This window comes from Cyprinodon variegatus, unplaced genomic scaffold (assembly GCF_000732505.1).
Source record: "Cyprinodon variegatus isolate N-32 unplaced genomic scaffold, C_variegatus-1.0 Scaffold237, whole genome shotgun sequence".
In the NCBI taxonomy this organism is placed as follows: domain Eukaryota; kingdom Metazoa; phylum Chordata; class Actinopteri; order Cyprinodontiformes; family Cyprinodontidae; genus Cyprinodon; species Cyprinodon variegatus.
In genome coordinates, this window is record NW_015150690.1 from 603,347 (window position 1) to 611,977 (window position 8,631).

The window sequence follows — 8,631 nt, forward strand, 5'->3', positions numbered from 1 at the left end:
TAAGTCGCCAATTTACTGCTACTTGGTCCCAATGGAATTTCCCATTGGAAATCTACTAAAACCTAAGTTGCTAACTGGTTAGCAAGATGCTTCAGAGAAACCGGCCATAATCAAACTTGCTTGCAAACCTTCCCACTGCCCCCTTGATAAACGACCGATCACATTCACTTTATTCACTTGTGTAAAGTCGTGCACCACTTGGGAGAGTTTGGAAATACGACGATTGGAACGGCCATTTCCCTACGACTTCAAAGGGACAGTGTGTCTCTAAAAGTCGCTAATAAGTCAACTATTAAAGCATATACAGTTTAGAATGAGTTCTTTATAGATACATAGGTGGCGGTGCACCCAATGAAAGACGCCATGATGTTTCACCATCTTTGATTTTGGTTGCTGAAAGGGGTAAAACTTTAATGTAAGAACTTTTTTCTGTTCAGAAAATAGTTTGTAGAGTTTATCCTAATCACTGCTGTAAGTAACTTATTCTTTAGACTAAGAGCATTTTTTGAGTCTGTGTACCATTACTCTATAGGAAACAACTTGATTACCAGGTTAGTTTATGTTTCTTTTAATATTCAATTGATTGTTTAAGCCCTAAATATAATACACCAGGGCTTTAATAGACAATAATAAATGAAAGAGAAGCTGTCAAACTCTGAATGGATGTAGAAAACATTAATGTATCAGAAAAAAACTGCAAGCTAAAGACCTAAAAAAGCAACACAAAGTCAATGACATCAGTCTGGAGACGGGTTTTACAAAGATTTGTAAAGCTGTACGACTCTCAAGAACCACAGAAAGAACAAGCATACACACATGGAGAAAACTTAGAACAGTGGTGAACCTTCACAAGAGGCAGACCAACCAAAACTACTCAATTAAAACCAGTGTCTCAGCCAGGATGTCACAGAAGAACACGGAACAAAATCTAAGCTAAGGTCAGAGGTCATGATCCAACAATGAAAACAAAGGCCCCAAAATGCACAACTTTTTGGGCAGACCAGAAAATATTATCCAGATCCAGAGCTCTGGACCGGGACAGCTTGACCGGACCTTCAACAATCCCTCCCTAGGATAAAATCCTGAAGGGGAACATCGAGCCATCAGTGTCAGGAGGTTGGCTGATTTTCCTGGTGAATTTTTATCCTCTCTGACCTGAGGATGTCCCGGGAGGAGTTGGCAGGCAGAGTCTCCCTCCCAGAGTCATTTTGACCTGAGATCTGACCTCAGGCACAAACTGACATGAATGCACTGATGAAAGCAAAAAAAGTGAAGAGGGAAGAATTGCAGCCAAAGCGTAAAATCTTTTGGAAATAATATATAATTTCCTGACCCCAACTAAATAAATACATTTTGAAAACTTGACATAGACTTTTTTCCCAAAACGTTTCTTTGCACAAGTATCAAAAAGATGACGTTGAAAATAAAGGAACCACTTTCCCAGGATCATAAACATGACAGAGGGTCGACTATGTTACCGTATAGAATGTGAACCCTTCAAACGCTCTTAAAGAAGTGCAATGATTTGTGTTGAGTAATAAATGTAGGGAGGAGATGCGTCTCTCCACATTGCTCTTGTATAATTCAGAGAGACAGAATGTTCCTCTGCGGTGTGAAGAGCGTCTGTGTTTCCTGCTGACAATCATCACAGTCTGGCAGTTTCACACATCAAGCAATCAGAATGAAAACTTAAAAAAAGGGATCGGCCTCACATCCAAATAACCAAATGTTAGATTTTATGTTGTGGAGATTAACCCTTCCGTGAGCAACAGAAATACTTTCCATTGTGTCTGAATGCCATCGAGGATCTGTCTGGCTTTAAACCACAATTCTAACACCTAACCAGTAAAATCAGATTATGATGCTAAGAAGAGCTTTTATTAACCATCCATCCTGGTCCAAATAAATATACATTACTGAGTTAATCTGGATGTGACTAATCACCATAGTCCCTTTTAGCCAATCGGCTCCTACTTGGGTCATACTACTCGTTACTGTGGGCCAAATAAGGCCCAAAGTGTATCTATAGCTCTGCTTCTGGACCCCCCAAAAAACAACACATTTTACTGACATTATCGTCTCATTAATTCAACCAAAAATGGCTGGTAACCCACCTGATGGTGACTAAAACTTATACAAGTCTATCTCCTATCCGGTTTAAAATGAAGGAAACCACGAAGGAAACCAAGAAATCCCTCAACCAAACCAAACTCTGTAGCTGATGTTCCACATGTTCTTCTTTTACAAGGACATGGCATGAAAAGGTCCAAAAAGATTGGTCTAAACACTATTTTAAGAGGTAGATCACAACTACCCAAAGTTCCACATCTTTGGGTTAGAGTACAATCGCTGTTAAACTTCTTCCTTGGACCAAACCTCAGAAAGTTTGCGTGGACGACTTTATTCCAGCCAACGTTTAAAGATTCTCCTCGTCTTTCCTAATCTGCTACATAGAGCTGGTTGTAGCTGTACTCCACCAGTGAGGTTAACTCTCCTACCAGGAACCTAGCTTCCAGACCACCACCTCCAGAATCATGGCTTCACTTTCAGCAGAGCATTTACCTCAACATTCTATTAAAAAGGACCAAAAACATTTAATTCATATTATAAAATAGTTATATACACTAAGCATCCATCCCCATAGCATTTAGATCCTTTTTCAGCCCAAATAGAATTCCAGCACTGGGTGCAATGAGCAGACATAAACAGGTGTGGCGCCATCTGCTGGCAGAACCACAAAATTACCGGAAAGCCAGAAGGTGACAGCTGATACAGCCACTTAATAAAAGCCGAACCCGGCCGGGCAGTCCTGCAATGCCTGTAGGTAAAACGACAGCTTGCTGTGGTTAAGAAGGCTAACCGATAATCTATTTACAGCAGCTCTACGTTCTCGTGAATTTTACAAGGACCTCCTATCAGAACATCAAGGAGGAAGAAATAGAAATGATCCAATTGCTATTCAGTTTCTTTGGTCCTTTTTGCTCAAATTATATTTTTTTTATCCATTTCATTGTATTATTTTAATTTTTCAGTGATCCTTTTCTGTAAATATTACAAGTTGTAATATTTTTAGATTATTCATGTGTTTTTTTTCCTCACTTCCCGTTACATGTTCATTTCCTGGGAAACAAATTATATGAGATTATACCAAAACACACAAAAGAAAATATCAGACAAAACATGTAGAGTGAGAAGAGCTGGTAAAAAACATCTATGTTTTAAAACATCTAAAAATACGCGCAGAAAAAACTCAAAAAAACAGAGTGCTCTCTAGACTCGCCAACACCCCGAAGGGTTTACCCCGAACAAACCGAACAAAAAAAAAAACAACGCTTTCAAAGCTTGGGGCCAACGGCCCAAGCCCCAAAAACCGGGAGAGAGAGATGACACAAAATGGAGAGGCGACAAAAAACAGGAAAACAAAGACAGACTCTGCTAGACCAGAACATCAAAAGAAAGATTCTGTACTTCGGGCATGTCAGCCGGACCTTATCTGGTCTGGACTTGAAAATGATCTTAGCCAAACAGGGACGAGGCAAATGACGCACAACATGGATAGACGAGATAGAAGTGATAGAAGGGAAGAAGGACATGAAGAGGAACATGGCGAAGGCAGAGAAGAAGGAAGAATGGCGCAATGCGAGTATGAGTAAGTAAATATTTGTTTAGCTATATGAAAAGTCAAATAAAAAATGTATACCATTAGTAATAAGAAATAGTTTGATGAACTTGCCACTAAATTATCTAGTTAGAAACTGTCACCTGCAGTCTCCAGGCAGGTTTTCTTTAACCAGACGATTAAAGATAATTTAGTTTGATAGGAATCCATTAGGTGGTTCCTTGCTGGTTCTGGTGGCCCAGTGCAGACCTGACATAAACCCAAAAGAACTTGGCTCTGGAAATGAGTCAGGGATTATCATTGCTCTATTTTAAGGTGATGATGCAGGAGAGTGACAGGGCATCATCCAAACAGCTACAGATCTGATAGCTCCTGGTTTTTAGAGCTACATCTTAATCAGTAAAACAGAAGCATGTTGACAATTGGATGAAACAATTATAAGTTCTTACCTTGACAGCTTTTCCAGTAAAATTATCTAAAACTGTACATTACATTTGATTTCTACTCTTTGGAGTCAACCTGTCAGGTCATATTTTTAGGCAATCTAACATAAAATCACCTCAGTGCTTTGGGAAAATCTGATGATTGGTCCAGGATAAATACACCTGGAGACCTTTAATTTTTTAATAATATTTTGATAAACATTTAATTTGTGCTCCCAGATCTCCTGTTTCTGTAACATATAAACACAGTATGCTGCAGGATGTTTTTCTCCTCTCTAAAAATGGGAAACGAGAGAACATGTCCGCTCTCATTAGGCAGAGGTGTCTTCATCTATATTAAGTTTAATACTAGAAGAGTGAAACCGAACCGGGACCACGATGAGGAAGAGGATAAGGAAGCTTCCTTGATTGCTCATAGGAAGGTATGCAGGAAAACAGCTGTTTAGGGGGGAAATGTCAGTTTTCAGTAAGCTAAAAATTGTCCCCCAATAGAATTATCAACATGATCCCAAACATATGACCAAAAATTAAAAGGTAAAGAATAAAAGAGTAGATCCAACATACCGGACAACCAAGAGCAGGGCTGTTTTAGATGCAGATCTGCTGCAACAGAGCTCTTTCAAACAGGTGAATTATCTCCTCAGCATCTCATTATGTTCCGCGGAGGCCCGCTAATGCACCAATCATTTGATTAGGGAGCGCTGAAGCAGGTGAACATCAAAAACATGAAGAACACCCTCGAGGACTGACATTAGACACCACTGATCTGCAGCGATTTTCCAAAGAGGACAGCTCAAAGTCCTCTGATTCAAACGCTGTGAAACGCTGACAGAGAAAGCAGAGTGAGGTCCAGCCGGCAGAAAAGGGCTGGTGATTGAAAAGGGAATATTTATGCCGGGATTTTAATAACCAAACTTAACCAAATAAAACATGGATTTTTAGAATGTTCAATAGGAATCTAAACATGTTTCAGTTTATAAAACATGAATTCACTGAGGGGGTTTTGCTCATCTCTATGAGAGGCATCAGTAGGTGTGGATTTACGGCTGTAGATTTACCGCCTAAACGCTTCAAACTGTTTAATGTGGTGAAGTTGAAAGGATGGGCCGTATGCCGGAGCGTCTGAGTGATCTGTGGCTATAGACTCTGTTTTACCTTGATAGCTACACTTCAGTGCTGTTTCTAGCTGAAATGTTCAAACAGCCACGCTGCTCTCGCTCAGTTTGAGCTTCAACTCTATTGAAAAGGTTTTTACAGTCAGACGCTTCAAGGTCTATAATACTCTACGCCTGAACTACTACAGCAAGAGATGAGACCACTGTTTATGCTTTTTATATTTACAAGGACACAAAACAAAGAAACCAAACATTAAAGTTTTTGAAATTCAGTATCTTTTTGAATATTTCTAAACATGATGCTGCTGGCATGTTGGTGTCTCTAAAATGGGTTTTCATCTTTTGTGGAAAATCTAATTGTTTCACGTATACAAACTAGGGATGCACGATATAATCGGCCCCCTATCCGTATCGGCCTGTATCGGCCTTAAAACTGAATATCGGACATCGGCCACCCCACCGATATTTAACCTGATATTTGATCAACTTCTGAGTTTCTAAAGTCTAAAAAAAAATAAAATAAAATACTACTTCTTCTTCCTCAAAAACTTCTTTTTTACAGACTTAAAAACTTCTAAAGACGAGGGACAAAATATTGATACATTAAAATATCACAATATCTTCCTATGCTGATATATTGCCATTTAAAAACACCATATCAATCTCTTTTAATAATAAAATATTGCTATATGTCATCGTTATGCTACGAAATCCCCCGAAAATTCACGAAATTTTGCCATATTTTTATATGTTGATATATTGACGCAGTATCTATCTATTTTACTAACAAAATCTCACAAGAATTTGCAAAATATCACGAGAGTTTGTAACAGAACAATGAAATTTCACGAGATTTAAAAAGTAAAATAGATCGATACTGCATTTTTAAAAATCTATTTGATATCAGCATATGAAAATATATTTGAGTATATTATTTTTCAAAGTGTCAGAAATGGATAACAAAACTGCTATTTTCAATGACTACTTATTTTTGTCCAGCTTTAACATCGGTATCGATATCGGTTATCGGCTACATGAGTTTTAAAATATCGGNAACATCGGTATCGATATCGGTTATCGGCTACATGAGTTTTAAAATATCGGCATATCGGATATCGGCCAAAATCCCAATATCGTGCATCTCTAATACAAACTATTTCAATTTAAATCTTTTTTTCTTTTTTCTTTAGAGCTTTTTATTGTCATTCCACTGTCACAAGTACAGAATAACAAAATGAACTCTGCATTTAACCCATCCCCTTGGGGAGCAGTGGGCTGCCATTGTGTGGCGCCCGAGGAGCAGAGTGGGGTTAAGGGTCTTGCTCAGGGACCTAGAATGGCAGTCTGTGGGAGTGGGGCTCGAACTCAGAACCTCAGGATTCCAAGCTCTACACCCGAACCACTAGGCCGCAACTCCCCCTATAACTATTTTATATATATTTTTTGAGCTCTTATTTTATAGAGTGTGTATGTTGAGATATAATTAATTGATTTTGCAGCATCAGGCTGAGATTCTTTATTCTATTTGATTTGTTTCTACACTAAATGATATGGAGTTAGAAATTCAATTCCACATTCTCAGCCAATGGGTTATTTTCTCTTATTAAACAGTTATTTGCTGATTTGTTGCATAAATACTTTAGACTGTAGGTCTCTGGAAAGGCACTCAGCCCTGATCAAGAGTTTAATCTTCATTGGTGCAAACAGAGTTTCTGCATAGTGTATCATGAGATGAAGCAATGTTTCAAAATTAAAGGAGCATGTCAGGTAATGCTACAGCTGTGCTGTATAATTGCAGGCCCTCATTAGAAGCATTTTTTAGACCACTCTGACTAATGCTAAGCAGCCTGACTTTTGCATCTGATCAAACGGTGAATGCTGCGATGTTTGACCAACAAAAGACGACCTTGACAGGACGGTTCTAGAGGCAGGTAGCTTAGTGTGATATGAACATGAAATTCAGAATAACACTAATCCTCCCTATGGCTCAAATAGGACAAATAAAACACAGAGAATCAGTTTGTTTAAAAATGGCTAAAATATCCCATCATCATGCAGCCAAGTTTTCCATCGTCCTGCTTATGACCTGACTATCGGACTCAGGTGTGTTCAGGCAGATACACAACTAAAAAGGTTAGAACACTGCATCTCCAGGACTAGAAACGAGGAACCATCCGGAGAATAAACATGAGATCCTGTGCTTCTCCAGTAGGATCCACTCACCTATTGTCAGCAGGCCCATCAAACTTTTCCACAAGCCTTTACTAATTTCCACTGATCTCTTCTGGCTTGTTGCGGTTCTCAAACTCTGGCAAGCGTCTGGATTGGTTCTGGTCCAGTCTGATGATCTAGTTGTCCAGCTTCTATTGCCTATTAAAGTGGGGGCCTTGGAGAATGTCCGATGGCGTGGTTAAAAACTGATCATTCTACTCGTTTAAAACTCAGTGGACGTCTGTGGATGTTGTTGTTCCTCTAGAAGAGTAGGTCTTCAGTGATCTTCAAGTGTTTTCTTCTGTGCAATAATGGAGAGGAAACAGGTTTCAGGATTTCAGATTATTTTCAGAGGGTTGCCCTGCCCATCCTGTAGAAAGGGAGGAAAAGGGGGAGGAAGAGCGGGAGGATGTGGGTGGGAAGTGAAGGAGAGGAAAGCAAGGATACAGAGGAAGGGAGGAGGGGAAGAAGATTGATAAAAATGTTAAAATATGAAGGTTTGCTTTGAGTTTGAGCTAGATTAGATGATGTTGTGCATTCAGAGTTCAGAAACCACAAAATGTGAAACATGGAGAACAGAAACACCGACAAATAAAGCGTGCACCTCGTTTCTGCAAGCATGCGTAACTGATAAAAAACTAACAAAAGGACTTTACCAAAGATATCAGTGGTGCAAGTTTACTCAATTTACTCAGAAAGTATAAAAGATCTATAGCTTATAGAAAAGCTCTCCATAAATACAGAAAACATGTCCATGTAGCGACAGAGGAGGAACAGAAAAAGACCAAAGAGTTTAAGAATTAAAGACACAAAAGAATGAAGAAAGATCTAAAGAAAGGAACAGTTTGTCTAGAAAACTGAGAAGAGATGAGCAACAAAATCATGAAAAGAACCAGAACGGACAAAAAGGATCTTTAACATGTTAAAAAGGCAGAGATTCAGGAAAATCAGAATGGATGGAGAATTATTTCAGAGACAAATAAGCACAGCCAGAAATAAACAAATAGCCCATGGATATACACAAGACGGGCTTGGTTTCACCTTTAAAAAATACAGATATAAACATATTTCAGTCTTTGCTCACGTGTATGTAGTTATTGATGTATGGATGGACATTTGACTGATGGACAGATGAATAAATAGGTGTTTGATGGGATGTTTGAGGTAAACAGTTCCTGTCATACTAGTATATAGACTGATGGATGTTTGGATGCGTATAAAATCCAAGAAGATTTAGATAAAT

At 38.8% G+C, this 8,631-nt stretch overlaps 1 protein-coding gene across 1 annotated transcript in view; it reads right to left on the minus strand.

The window, feature by feature from the left end:
- LOC107089074 (SH3 and multiple ankyrin repeat domains protein 3-like) overlaps positions 1 to 8,631 on the minus strand; it is a 76,937-nt gene that overhangs the window by 43,759 nt on the left and 24,547 nt on the right. The window contains 1 exon segment of the mRNA XM_015381614.1: positions 7,401 to 7,758. The gene's annotated coding sequence lies outside the window, so the exon portion shown is untranslated.